The sequence below is a fragment of the Procambarus clarkii genome, chromosome 69 (assembly GCF_040958095.1).
Source record: "Procambarus clarkii isolate CNS0578487 chromosome 69, FALCON_Pclarkii_2.0, whole genome shotgun sequence".
In the NCBI taxonomy this organism is placed as follows: Eukaryota; Metazoa; Arthropoda; class Malacostraca; order Decapoda; family Cambaridae; genus Procambarus; species Procambarus clarkii.
Genome location: NC_091218.1, coordinates 25,007,594 through 25,021,987, shown reverse-complemented (window position 1 = coordinate 25,021,987; position 14,394 = coordinate 25,007,594). Strand labels below are relative to the sequence as shown.

The 14,394-nt window shown below is 42.2% G+C and overlaps 1 long non-coding RNA gene across 1 annotated transcript; it reads right to left on the bottom strand.

Moving 5' to 3' along the window:
• Positions 1-767: 767 nt before the first annotated feature.
• On the bottom strand, positions 768-14,394 carry LOC138355772 (uncharacterized). The gene is made up of 2 exons (XR_011224045.1): positions 13,842-14,394; positions 768-3,363 (listed from the first exon to the last, which is right to left on the bottom strand). It is a non-coding gene; the product is annotated as an uncharacterized lncRNA (long non-coding RNA).

Here is a 14,394-nt window from a genome sequence, read left to right as displayed (position 1 = left end):
CATAAGAAATATTGAGAAAATTCGTGTTAGATTTATTAATCTTACTTTTTCGGTCATATTTAACAACACATGTTTACAAGAAAGACTGCTACCAAAATATACTAATATATATATATATATATATGTCGTACCTAGTAGCCAGAACGCACTTCTCGGCCTACTATGCAATGCCCGATTTGCCTAATAAGCCAAGTTTTCCTGAATTAATATATTTTCTCTAATTTTTTTCTTATGAAATGATAAAGCTACCCATTTCATTATGTATGAGGTCAATTTTTTTTTATTGGAGTTAAAATTAACGTAGATATATGACCGAACCTAACCAACCCTACCTAACCTAACCTAACCTATCTTTATAGGTTAGGTTAGGTTAGGTAGCAGAAAAAGTTAGGTTAGGTTAGGTTAGGTAGGTTAGGTAGTCGAAAAACAATTAATTCATGAAAACTTGGCTTATTAGGCAAATTGGGCCTTGCATAGTAGGCAGAGAAGTGCGTTCTGGCTACTAGGTACGACATATATATATATATATATATATATATATATATCGTACCTAGTAGCCAGAACGCACTTCTCAGCCTACTATGCAAGGCCCAATTTGCCTAATAAGCCAAGTTTTCAAGAATTAATTGTTTTTCGACTACCTAACCTAACCTAACCTAACATTTTCGGCTACCTAACCTAACCTATAAAGATAGGTTAGGTTAGGTTAGGTAGGGTTGGTTAAGTTCGGTCATTTTCTGACCAGGGGGAGAAAGATACTGGCAGTATGGGGCGTTAAAGTTTATTGAAGATTAAATTCTGCAGAACATGTAAATATATAAAGTTCAAATATAAAGTAAGTAATTATATAAAGTTTATATTAAACACGGTTTATATTATAGACTTATAACAAAGTTGATATTATTAAACTTAATATTGAACATGTAAATATATAAAGTTTCAAAATATATAATTTAAGGACTATATAACGTTTATATTAAAATATATAAAGTAAATATATAAAGTAAGAACTAACAGTAACAATTCCAAGTCCGAGGACTAGATTTAACTTAAAAGGTACACCCGTAGTAAGTATGAGACCTTAGCCTATAGTGACATGGAAACTAATTCTGCAGAAACCTAAAGGTTAACTGGTACTAGAATTAAGGCCGAGTGCAAATGTGTAGTAATTATATAACACTAGGATATAACAGGCAGGACACAAAGAATAACTAATAAGTGAGAGACCACATAACACGTAATGTACCCGGCCAAGAGGCCGTAAAAGACCTAATGGATAAGGAGAAGGGGGTGTGACTACAAGTAGGGCTTACTAGCACCTAGACTGGGCAAAGTATTAGCTGCGGACAGCGGGACACTTGGGGACCGGCGCTGCACCCCCCTTCCCACATGCAGTGGGGAGACAAACGGGACAACTGTGCAAAGCATGACGGGGATACAAAAGCAGCCGCTTGCAAAGGGGGGAGGGTGGGGTTTTGCGAGGGCAGCGGCGAGGGCAGGCGGAGTGAGGCAGAGCCCCGTTGTGCGCCCGTATTTATACGGCCCCAAACTGCCCGCGCAACGCCACGGGACGCGCTGCGCAATTGTTTCCTTCTCCCCGGCCAGAAAAATCCCCGCTTGCGATCAAGCAGTGACCATTTTCTGACCAGGGGGAGAAAGATACTGGCAGTATGGGGCGTTAAAGTTTATTGAAGATTAAATTCTGCAGAACATGTAAATATATAAAGTTCAAATATAAAGTAAGTAATTATATAAAGTTTATATTAAACACGGTTTATATTATAGACTTATAACAAAGTTGATATTATATTAAACTTAATGTTGAACATGTAAATATATAAAGTTTTCAAATATAAATTAAGTAAATATATAACGTTTATATTAAAATATATAAAGTAAATATATAAAGTAAGAATTAACAGTAACAATTCCAAGTCCGAGGACTAGATTTAACTTAAAAGGTACACCCGTAGTAAGTATGAGACCTTAGCCTATAGTGACATGGAAACTAATTCTGCAGAAACCTAAAGGTTAACTGGTACTAGAATTAAGGCCGAGTGCAAATGTGTAGTAATTATATAACACTAGGATATAACAGGCAGGACACAAAGAATAACTAATAAGTGAGAGACCACATAACACGTAATGTACCCGGCCAAGAGGCCGTAAAAGACCTAATGGATAAGGAGAAGGGGGGTGACTACAAGTAGGGCTTACTAGCACCTAGACTGGGCAAAGTATTAGCTGCGGACAGCGGGACACTTGGGGACTGGCGCTGCACCGGCAGGCCAGCGGCCGGACCCCCCCCCCCCGAAGGGCGAGTGCCAGCTGGCCGCGTGAGGCACTCAATGTAGCAAAGCAACAACGTCCCGTCTGACGTAGGATGTGAGCACTACTCTTCCGCCTGCCGTCTGCCATTATTTCTGATGTGGCGAGCCCGTCCCGAGACAGCTGGGTGCGGAGCGTAGTCATCTGAAGTCAAGCCTAGCGCCGAGAGGGCAGCGCGTAGGATCCTGGAGAAATCTCGCCTGGTGACAGGAGCGCTTGTAGGATCTGTGCTTGTAGGATCCGAAGAGTGTTGATTCCTGACCATGTAAGCGATACCTGGTCCAGTCGGAGCATGCGTCGATTTTTTGTCGCGTAGCTCACCTCCCCGGGCTGAAAGATATAAGGCAGTAAGGGTGGGCAGAAGCGGCGTGCAGCGTTATCGTGACAGGCAAGAGCACAGACGAGAGGGAAACCCTAGCTGAATCCATACGGAGACGAAAAAACGGGGGAGGGAGCCCGGCAGCAGGAATTAAGAGAACCCTTAATTAACAATCCTGGATGAATAAAGAGCATCCGAATAATTATACTGTAGCAATGAAGGGGGCTAACAATTCTAAGAATCTTCCAGCAAACGGAAGGGGGAAGTACCTTTCCTAAGAGCAAAGGTGGGAGAAAACCAGTAGGAGAACAGCAAGGAAGCACAAAGCAACTATAACAGGGTAAGACGAAACACTATAAATCTTGAATATAAACAATACATATACCAAGAACGGGTATAACAACTAAGCAACATATACATAAACAATAAAATGGAATAAGAACCAATTCTTAAAGCCAAATCTATAACATGCTTGTGTCCTAAGCGGATGTAGAATGTGAGCGGGGAACATTACCCTTGGTCTCTATCCCATCTCTGCCTCCAGTCCGGTGATTGGGCTGGATAGAAGCCAAGGAGTCTGCCTTAAGTGGCCGCTGAGTGTAGTCTTGTGTTGTCAATGAGCGTCTGCGAGCCGCAGCTAGTACGCCGTGAACTTCGGCAACATCTTTAGAACAGGAGCAAAGTGAAGTCGACGGCAGGGAGCTGCCATTTAGTAACTGTAATAAGGATAATAATAAGAATACAATGTCGTAAATAATCGTACAATGAAGAATACAATGTAATATCGTAAATAACCGATGACGGCAAGTGCCGCAGAATGGAAGAAATTAAGAAAGCAACGCCAAACCATAATAGCAATTTATATTTTAATAAAATACTACTGGAATGACAGTAACGGTACGGAATAATATTAATACTGCCATATAGCCCAGCAAATAAAGAGAAGATAATAGTATTAACGTAGGCCCTGGGCGGCTGCATCCCGGCACCGCTGCGTGCGTTGATGGTGATCAGAGGAATATCCGGCTCGCGTTCTCTTCCTCGCCGCAGTAGGGTGTGGAAGGGGGGGGGGGTTCCGGCTTGTCGTGGCTGCGAATAAAGGGAACAGAAGAAGCCGGCATTGAGCGCCAAGCGGGCAGAGCGCAGTGGAAGGAATAGCGGTTGGAGGTAAGGGGCCCCTAACCTAATGATAGATGAGGTAAAATTAAATAGAATACTATTACGTAGTAGGAAACAACAATGGCGAAGGAACAAGAAGAGTAAAATAGCCCAGAAGGCCGGATGGCCAAAGAACGTTAGCGACCGTATGGCCAACAGCATGCTGGCTGCGCTGGCCAACCACAAGCTGGCCGACGTCATGCTAACTGACTGGCTTGAGCTTGCCGAAAGGAAGGCCGAATGGCCAGTTTTTTGCATGACACCGTGCGTGAGGCCATGCTAAACTTCTCGGTAGCATCCGAATGTACCTTAATGTACTGTCGATACGATGAAGAATGGGTGGTCAAATATAATGCACAATAATCAGAATATATAATGAGGGAAACGAGTGTAAGAGGACGAAATAACCGGAGGAAAAAGAAAATTGTGGGGGGGGGGGCCCCACCCGAATGCACTGCAACTAGCGTACCTTAGCTGAAATTAACTTAAAGGCAGAGAGGCAAAGCAATAGATTAATACAAATCCTAATTGATAGTTCCTTAATAACAAATTGAACGTGAAACATAAACAAAGAGTAAATTGCGGGAGAAAAATTTGCCGTAATAAATACAAATTAAATTGCGTGTCCAACAATAACAGATTTAACAGACACGCAGACGTAGGAGGAACCAAGGGGACATTTCCCACAGGCGAGCCCGCACGGCTGGGGGGGGGGGGGGGGCGGAAATGACAGAGGGCCGAAGAAAAGATAACGTCGCCGAGGCGCGCTGGACGGCACACAACCCAGTCTGAGAAAGGACATAGGCCCAAAAGCGAGAGGCGATAACGTAGAATGGGGTGGAAGAATGCGGAAGTAAGCGGGAGAGACCGAGTAAACAGGGAGCCAGGGGGGGGGGGGGCAACCGATAAGCCGCGGCTCGCGCACCGCTAGCCATACCTAAACATACCTAGACAGGAAGGGGAGAAGCATAAAGGTAGCCCAGCAAAAGACTAGTAATTAGTAATTAGTAACTCTGCAAATAGCACATCCTGGCTGACTTAATAATTTACTTAGTAACTCTGCAAATAGCACATCCTGGCTGACTTTACTTAATAATTTACTTAGTAACTCTGCAAATAGCACATCCTGGCTGACTTTACTTAATAATTTACTTAGTAACTCTGCAAATAGCACATCCTGGCTGACTGTTACAACTGATATGAGTGGGGCTTCTATGGGGTACTGGTACTATTCAGGGGTAAAGGTAGTTAGAAGACAAGAGTATCAAATATGGGAGAGCTAAAAGGCCCGGCCCCCAAAATAAACTATCCACAGTAGTAATAACTTGCTACAAGACCATATATGTTAGTCTAAGGGTTGATCACTGTGCTCCCACCTTGGAAGAAGAGATACTCTGTAATTCATGTACTTATTTATTAACCCCTTAACAACCCCCCATATACACTCACACCAATAACAATAATAATAATAACTTTACCACACTATCTTACGTTAAAAGCCTTGGTCCACGTAGGCAGGATACAAGGTTTACACTAATAACAAGCTAGGGTAAAGTACTACTGGATAAGCACTGAAGCTGGATGCAGCTTAGGGTAGTGAGACCATGTGGTACCCTAATACAAAACACAACACTTAGGGTAAACAAAACACTGGCAAATACTAACCCCAGGTCTCACCAATAGTTACTACCAGAGTATTTATTTATTTATTTATTTATGCATATACAAGAATGTACATAAGGAATGTGAGGATACAATTATGGTAATTACAGTCTTGTAAAGCCACTAGCACGCGCAGCGTTTCGGGCAGGTAGGTATACTTACTGTAGGTATTAGGTATACTGTACTTACAGTACTTACTGTAGGTAGTAGGTATACTTACTGATGCCCCGTACTTAGCTTAAGGATACAGGAACTTCAGGTAAGGGAAATAAGTAAGAGGAGAAGGGAGAAGAGTAGGGATACAGCCACAGAGTAGGTCTTATCCGCACACACCAGCCAGAGAGAAGACCGAGCTAGCCACCAGCTGCCTCCCTCATGTTGTGGTGCCGGGAGGAGCCTAATTGATCGTGCAGCTAAGCACATTAAAGATCTTCCCCTATGCAACGTATTGTTACTTTATGAATGATTAGAAAGTATTAGTAAGCAAAGTTGGTGCCTATGTTATTATTTAATAATCAACCCCCAGCTCAGTCTTTAAATGCTCTTTGAGAAACAATAATAGTCTTACGTCTGGCAGGGAAGATACAAACAATTGACATTCTAGATGCCCAACTGTGCTACCAGGAAGTTTAATAGCTCAATTTTGACCTCTGGTTTCCACTGGAGAACCCAGGGTCGTAACACTCCTCCCCCCTTCAGAGAAAAAAAAATGTGACTACTAGAATAGTAGTCATATTTTTTTGTAAGAGTATACAGAGAACAAAAAGAAAAACATATGACAAAAACAAAAAATCAATCAAAAGCAATTTCTCTGCAAAAAAAAAATACAAAGGAGTTCTCTGAAAGAAAAAAAACATACACAACAAAAATAAAAGAACAGGGAAGTAAATAAATTGGACACGGAATATTTAATGTCACAGGAGAACCTAAAAAAAATTAACTAAAGCATGACGGTTGGTAAATGGCTTTCTGTGGCTCAGATGAATGTTATTCAGGCAACCGGGACAGAGCGTCGGCTATCACGTTGAGTCTGCCCGGTAGGTGGGTAATGGAAAGATTGAAGTCCTGTAGGTACAATGCCCACCTGAGGATGCGTTTATTCTTACCCTTCATCTGAGTCAGGAAGACTAGTGGGTTATGGTCCGTGTACACTTCCACTATATTACCTGTGAGGTAAACTTCGAACTTTTTACATGTTAACACTAGCGCCAACGCCTCTTTTTCTACCACTGAATAATTGCGTTGCGCCTTGTCGAATTTCACAGAGTAATAATATACTGGGTGTTCCACCTGATCATCCCCAGTTTGCAACAACACTGCACCAGCACCCGAGTCAGACGCGTCAACATGAATTTTAAACGGTCGGTCGAACCTTGGACTAGCAAGCACTGGGGCGGAAGCTAAGATCAATTTCAAATTTTTAAATGCCTCTGCACAGTCTGATGACCACTTAAATTTAACGGCTTTCCACAACAAGTCTGTGAGAGGAGTGGCAACACTGGAAAAGTTCTGACAAAAACGTCGATAGTACGCACACATACCGATAAATCTTTGAACGTCCTTTTTAGACTTTAGTACTGGATACTCCAGAATGGCACTGATTTTATCTTGCCGAGGTAACACTTTTCCTTGGCCCACTTCATAACCGAGGTACGTCACTGTGCCTTGGCCAAAATGACACTTTTTAGCATTTAAGGTAAGATTTGCCCTTTTCAAGATGGCAAACAACTGGCGTAACCTAGCTATGTGGTCAGCCCAATTACTGTCAAACAGCACGATATCATCTAAATACGCCCGACAATTTGGCACCTTAGCGAGTAGAGAGTTCATGAGTCTCTGGAACGTGGCCGGAGCATTACGCAAGCCGAACGGTAACACTTGATACTCAAAAACACCCTCGGGTGTCACGAACGCAGTGAGCTGTTTAGCACGTTCAGTGAGTGGGATTTGATAATACCCCCTCGAGAGGTCGAATTTCGAAACGTACTTGGCATTTCCCAACTCGTCGATGCAGTCCTCGAGGAGGGGCAGCGGATAGGCATCCACAATGGTCACCTTGTTGAGCTGCCGATAGTCGGTGCATAATCGCCAGGAGCCGTCTGGTTTGGGGACCAAAAGGCAGGGCGAGCACCAAGAGCCCTGGCTCGGCCGGATGAGGCCGTGCTGGAGCAAGAAGTCGACCTCCTTCCGTACGATGGCCTTCTTTTCTGGACTCATCCGATAGGGTTGAAGGCGAATGGGAGTGTAGTCCGTCAACTCGACATCATGGCAAATGGCATCAGTCTGGGTCGGGACCTCCCCGAACAGACTGGAGAATTCATCAACCAACGACTGCACCTCTTCACGTTGGGCCATCTGCAAATGGGACAGTTCCTCCACAGCATTCACAGAACTAGAATTATTGAAAATGAGATTAGTTGGGTCCCCAGAACAATCATCCCCTCTCTCCCTGGAAATGGAAACATTGGTTAGTGCAATGGGCCTGGGGCCCTGGAACTTCTTCAGTCGATTTACATGTATGAGCATTACCTGGTTACGTTTGTCAGAGTGCCTCACTTTGTACGTGAGGTCCCCAGTCTTTTCTGTCACTATGAAGGGGCCTTCGTACTTGTGGGACATAGTGTTCCCTAGTCGAGGCTTTAATACCAGGACAGGGTCGCCAGGCTGAAATACCCGTAACTTAGATTTAGCATCGTTACGTTCTTTCATCTTTTCTTGGGCCTTGCCAAGATACTTAAATGCAGCCGCCTTGCAGTCCTTGAGTCTCTGGTGGTGTTGCGCAAAGAAAGCCGAACCTTCGGTTAACGTTACGTTCCCTAACAGATTCTCCTGTAACATTTGCAAGGGTCCACGAACTTTATGGCCAAAGACTAACTCAAAAGGAGAACAGCCCAGTGAACTTTGTAATCCCTCTCTAGCCGCAAACAAAACATATGGTAAATTCTCATCCCAGAAGGTGTGGGAACTCTCGCACGATGTCTTCAACATCTGCTTCAGAGTTAGATGGAAACGTTCAATTACCCCCTGACTCTGTGGATGGTATGGGCTGGAAACCTTATGAGTTATTCCATGTTGGCCTATTCCTAGACAAGAGACTCAATTTCAGCACCCACATTCAACACATAACTAAGAAAGTCTCTAAGACAGTTGGTATACTCTCCAAAATCAGATATTATGTTCCTAACTCTGCTCTCCTCTCACTATATTATGCACTAATCTACCCCTATCTTAATTATGGTATCTGTGCATGGGGGTCTACCACTGCAAACCACCTTAAGCCCATCATCACACAGCAAAAATCTGCTATCAGAATAATAACTAACTCTGCTTTCAGACAACACTCAGCTCCCTTGTTTAAATCTCTAAACTTGCTAAATATTAACTCCCTCCACACATTCTCTTGTGTCAACTACATTTACAAAACCCTGTTCTTAAATGCAAACCATGCTCTGAAACTCTCCCTGGACAGATGTAATAGGACCCATTATCACCACACCAGAAATAAATATCTCTTTGATATCCCCAGGGTCAAACTTAATCTGTGTAAACACTCTATGCAAATTAAGGGACCTAGTCTATGGAACTCACTCCCTAGTGAATTGAAAAACTGTAAAACTTTTGCCTTATTTAAAAGCAAAACCAAAAAGTACCTAACTTCATCTATTTAGTTTCCTACACTGAGCTTTAAATTTGCTCTGTACCTAGTGGTACCCAATCTCCTAATTTTTATGTAATATCAAACAACCTTATCATTGTGTTCATTGCTGTCTTCTTTTATGTGCTAGCCATATGCTGTATTGTGACTACCAATTTTTGTCAACTACCATTCAAGCTGTCATTGCAATCAATCTTATATTGTTTCTGCTGTATTGTGCCTACCAATTTGTTGTCAACTACCATTTTAAGCTGTCATTGCAATCAATCATAGCTACCTATGTGCTTTAATATACTGTACCTATAATTTTCTCTCATCTTTTTTTTTTTTCATTCCATGTAATCTGTTATCATTTTTTTGTCTATAAATTTTGCAAGTATTTACCTCCTTAAAATTTTCTTAGATTAAGGACCTGCCCGAAACGCTGCGCGTGCTAGTGGCTTTACAAGACTGTAATTACCATAATTGTATCCTCACATTCCTTATGTACATTCTTGTATATGCATAAATAAATAAAATAAATAAATAAATAAATAAATAAATGTTCCTTACAAAATTGCTCGAAAACATCAGACTTAAAATTAGTACCATTGTCAGTTTGCACGACCCGAGGCAGTCCAAAAGTGGAAAAAAATTGCAACATACGAGCAACAACAGTTTTTGCTCGGATGTTCCTTACAGCAAAAGCCTCTGGGTAACGAGTAGTGATACACATCATCGTGATTAGGTAAATATTACCAGACTTAGTTCTAGGTAATGGTCCAACACAGTCCATTACCACATGAGAAAATGGTTCCTCTGGCACGACAATAGGCCTTAGAGGAGCTTTAGGTGGAGTCTGGTTTGGTTTCCCAACCAGTTGACAAACAACACACGCATTACAAAATTTTGCCACATCGCTTTTCAGCTTGGGCCAGAAAAAATACTTTAAAATTTTGTGATACGTAATATTAATACCTTGATGTCCCCCCATAGGATCATCATGAGCAGCTGCCAAAACCCTTTCTCTATAGCAGGTCAGCAACATAACCTGGTGGACTACCTCCCACTCATTTGACAAGGGAGCACTCTGTGGTCTCCATTTTCTCATCAAAATCCGATCATTGTAGTAGTACCCAGTTGCTGCGTCTACAATTTCCTCCATAGAGACGGCTGTTTCATGACAATCTGCAAGAGTGGGGTCAGCTTTCTGTAACTCACTCAAGGAGGCATCTAGGCCTTGGTCAGATGCCATTGGCCGAGGCTCAACAGTGTTCTCCACCTCCCCACTACTCTCAGTAGATGGCGGTGGCAGGCTCTCCACAATGTCCTCGGCCACGTCATCGAGTCGGGCCATGAATGTGTCCGCGAGGTCCACTTGGTTTTCACCACTCGGAAAGCTCCTCGTGACCTCGGGATTTACCACCTTGGCAAGCACAGGGCTGCCCTTACATTTAAGTCCCATAGACCTGGTCACCGCGCACGCAGGGTACACAACATTATCCTCTGCGGCGGGTGGATCCAGGCAAACCTTAGGGGTAGGCAACATAATAGGCAGTCTGGAGTCCCCTACCTTATCCCCTGCTAAATCATTACCAACTATTACATCAACATTAGGGAAAGGTGGGTATGAAGTGACTCCGACTGTACAAACACCCTTGTGGAAATCAGATTCCAGGGTAACCTTATGGAGGGGTACTGCCCGAGTATCACTAGTGACACCCTCGACCAGCACCACCTCTCCAGTGTCGAGAGTGTTGGCACCTTGCAATGCACTCTCTAAAATTAAAGTCTGGATGGCACCGGTGTCTCGGAAGATCACCACGTCCTTCCAGGAAGAACCCTCAGACAAAAGTAGTCTCCCTTTCGATAAGAATGGGGTAAGCAAGTCCAACCACTGTGGGTTGGAGGTCTTACTCCCTAACCCTTCTGAAAGCCTCAAGCCCTGTATCACAACTAGAGCATTGGGTCTTTTTTCTGGGTACAGTTGCCAACAACGGCTAATAGTGTGGTTTGGACGATTACAGTGACCACAAAAACGTCGGGGAGAAGAGACATTACTAACAGAATTACCCTTCGGTTCACCTTTAGGTGCCGTTGGGCTAGACACTTTAACAGGGTTAGTTATGGTAATTACAGTCTTGTAAAGCCACTAGCACGCGCAGCGTTTCGGGCAGGTCCTTAATCTAAGAAAATTTTAAGGAGGTAAATACTTGCAAAATTTATAGACAAAAAAATGATAACAGATTACATGGAATGAAAAAAAAAAAAGATGAGAGAAAATTATAGGTACAGTATATTAAAGCACATAGGTAGCTATGATTGATTGCAATGACAGCTTAAAATGGTAGTTGACAACAAATTGGTAGGCACAATACAGCAGAAACAATATAAGATTGATTGCAATGACAGCTTGAATGGTAGTTGACAAAAATTGGTAGTCACAATACAGCATATGGCTAGCACATAAAAGAAGACAGCAATGAACACAATGATAAGGTTGTTTGATATTACATAAAAATTAGGAGATTGGGTACCACTAGGTACAGAGCAAATTTAAAGCTCAGTGTAGGAAACTAAATAGATGAAGTTAGGTACTTTTTGGTTTTGCTTTTAAATAAGGCAAAAGTTTTACAGTTTTTCAATTCACTAGGGAGTGAGTTCCATAGACTAGGTCCCTTAATTTGCATAGAGTGTTTACACAGATTAAGTTTGACCCTGGGGATATCAAAGAGATATTTATTTCTGGTGTGGTGATAATGGGTCCTATTACATCTGTCCAGGGAGAGTTTCAGAGCATGGTTTGCATTTAAGAACAGGGTTTTGTAAATGTAGTTGACACAAGAGAATGTGTGGAGGGAGTTAATATTTAGCAAGTTTAGAGATTTAAACAAGGGAGCTGAGTGTTGTCTGAAAGCAGAGTTAGTTATTATTCTGATAGCAGATTTTTGCTGTGTGATGATGGGCTTAAGGTGGTTTGCAGTGGTAGACCCCCATGCACAGATACCATAATTAAGATAGGGGTAGATTAGTGCATAATATAGTGAGAGGAGAGCAGAGTTAGGAACATAATATCTGATTTTGGAGAGTATACCAACTGTCTTAGAGACTTTCTTAGTTATGTGTTGAATGTGGGTGCTGAAGTTGAGTCTCTTGTCTAGGAATAGGCCAAGAAACTTGCCATCATTTTTATTACTGATGTTAATGTTGTCTATCTGTAGCTGAATTGCATTTGATGATTTGCTTCCAAATAAGATGTAGTAAGTCTTTTCGATGTTTAATGTTAGTTTGTTCGTTGACATCCATAAGTGGACTTTTTTTAATTCATTATTCACAACATTATTTAGTGTATGTGGGTTGAGGTTTGAGTAGATAAGGGTAGTATCGTCAGCAAACAATATAGGTTTGAGAATATTAGAGACATTAGGCAGATCGTTTATATATATAAGAAATAGAAGAGGTCCTAAGATGCTGCCCTGTGGCACTCCAACGGTAATTGGTAGAGTGGAAGAAGTTGTATCATTGATGGTTACATATTGGTGTCTGTCACTAAGATAGGATCGGATGTAGTCAAGGGCAAGGCCTCGGATTCCATAATGCTGGAGTTTAAATAAGAGGTAGTTGTGATTAACAGTATCAAAGGCTTTTCTTAGGTCAATGAATGTCTGTTATGTCTGAAACAGAAGGTGCATTAGGTAAAGGGTTAGAATGAGCTGGTCTGGACTGGCTGTGGGTATAAGGTTTGCTACTCTGTGGGGTATAATTATTTTTATTGGGCCTTTTGCCCGCCAATTGGTAGTTTTCTGCCAACTTGGCCAAATCCCCTATTTTAGAATTTAACTCTATCCTTCCTCTAATATACTGGGAAACATTCTCTGGCATAATATCTATAAAATGCTCCATTAAAATTAAGTTCCTGAGAGCCTCGTATGTTTCGGCTTTCGCCGAGCGAATCCATTTATCAAATAATCGAACTTGATCATTCACAAATTCAGTGAGCGGTTGGTTGTGAGTAGGCCTAAGGTTACGATAAACTTGGCGGTGAGCTTCAGGAGTAATTTCATATGCCCGCAAAATACATTCCCTGACTTTATCATATTCGAAACACTCGTCGTCAGGCATGTTTATAAAAATATCTTGTGCTTTACCCCTAAGTCTTCCCTGTAGGATTTTCACCCACTCTTCCTTTGGCCAGTTCATGGACGTGGCCACTCTCTGAAAATGGTTGAAAAACCTTTCAGGGTCAGACTCGGAAAATTCAGGCAAATTATGCTTTTTCTCATAATGCCTGGGGTTTGAATCCCCGGCAGGTGGAGTTCCAGTGGCATTCGCTCTAATTCTAGCCTCCTCGGTTTTGAGTTTTTGCTCCTCTAATTTTATTTTTGCTAACTCTAAAGCTAATTCACTTTCCCTATGAGTTGCACTTTCTGCTTGGCTAGGCTGGCATAAAGGTGTATCACTTGCCAATAGTTGTTCATCAATACAATGTTGTAATATTTCATTCACCAAAGTCCACTTTTTATCTGCGACATTTAATTCTAGGCCAAATTCCTGGCCTAACAATACTAAATTAGACTTTTTAAGTTTCTTTATCTCTACCACTGTAGGCTCCCTTGCCAGTTCCTGCATTTCAAAAGACATCACTAATAATTTTAGCTCCCAGCCAAAGAAAAAATTAAAAAATAAAAATTGGAAAAAAAACAAAAATTTGCACGGCCCCTAACACAAGGCCACACTAACCTTAATCGTGAAGGGATCCAGCTGGGTGTCCAGTCAGTGCAAGAATGTCCTTTGCTAGATGAGCTGGACCCTAGGCTAGCACACAACCGTTTGATGCCCCGTACTAAGCTTAAGGATACAGGAACTTCAGGTAAGGGAAATAAGTAAGAGGAGAAGGGAGAAGAGTAGGGATACAGCCACAGAGTAGGTCTTATCCGCACACACCAGCCAGAGAGAAGACCGAGCTAGCCACTGCAGCTGCCTCCCTCATGTTGTGGTGCCGGGAGGAGCCTAATTGATCGTGCAGCTAAGCACATTAAAGATTTTCCCCTATGCAACGTATTGTTACTTTATGAATGATTAGAAAGTATTAGTAAGCAAAGTTGGTGCCTATGTTATTATTTAATAATCAACCCCCAGCTCAGTCTTTAAATGCTCTTTGAGAAACAATAATAGTCTTACGTCTGGCAGGGAAGATACAAACAATTGACATTCTAGATGCCCAACTGTGCTACCAGGAAGTTTAATAGCTCAATTTTGACCTCTGGTTTCCACTGGAGAACCCAGGGTCGTA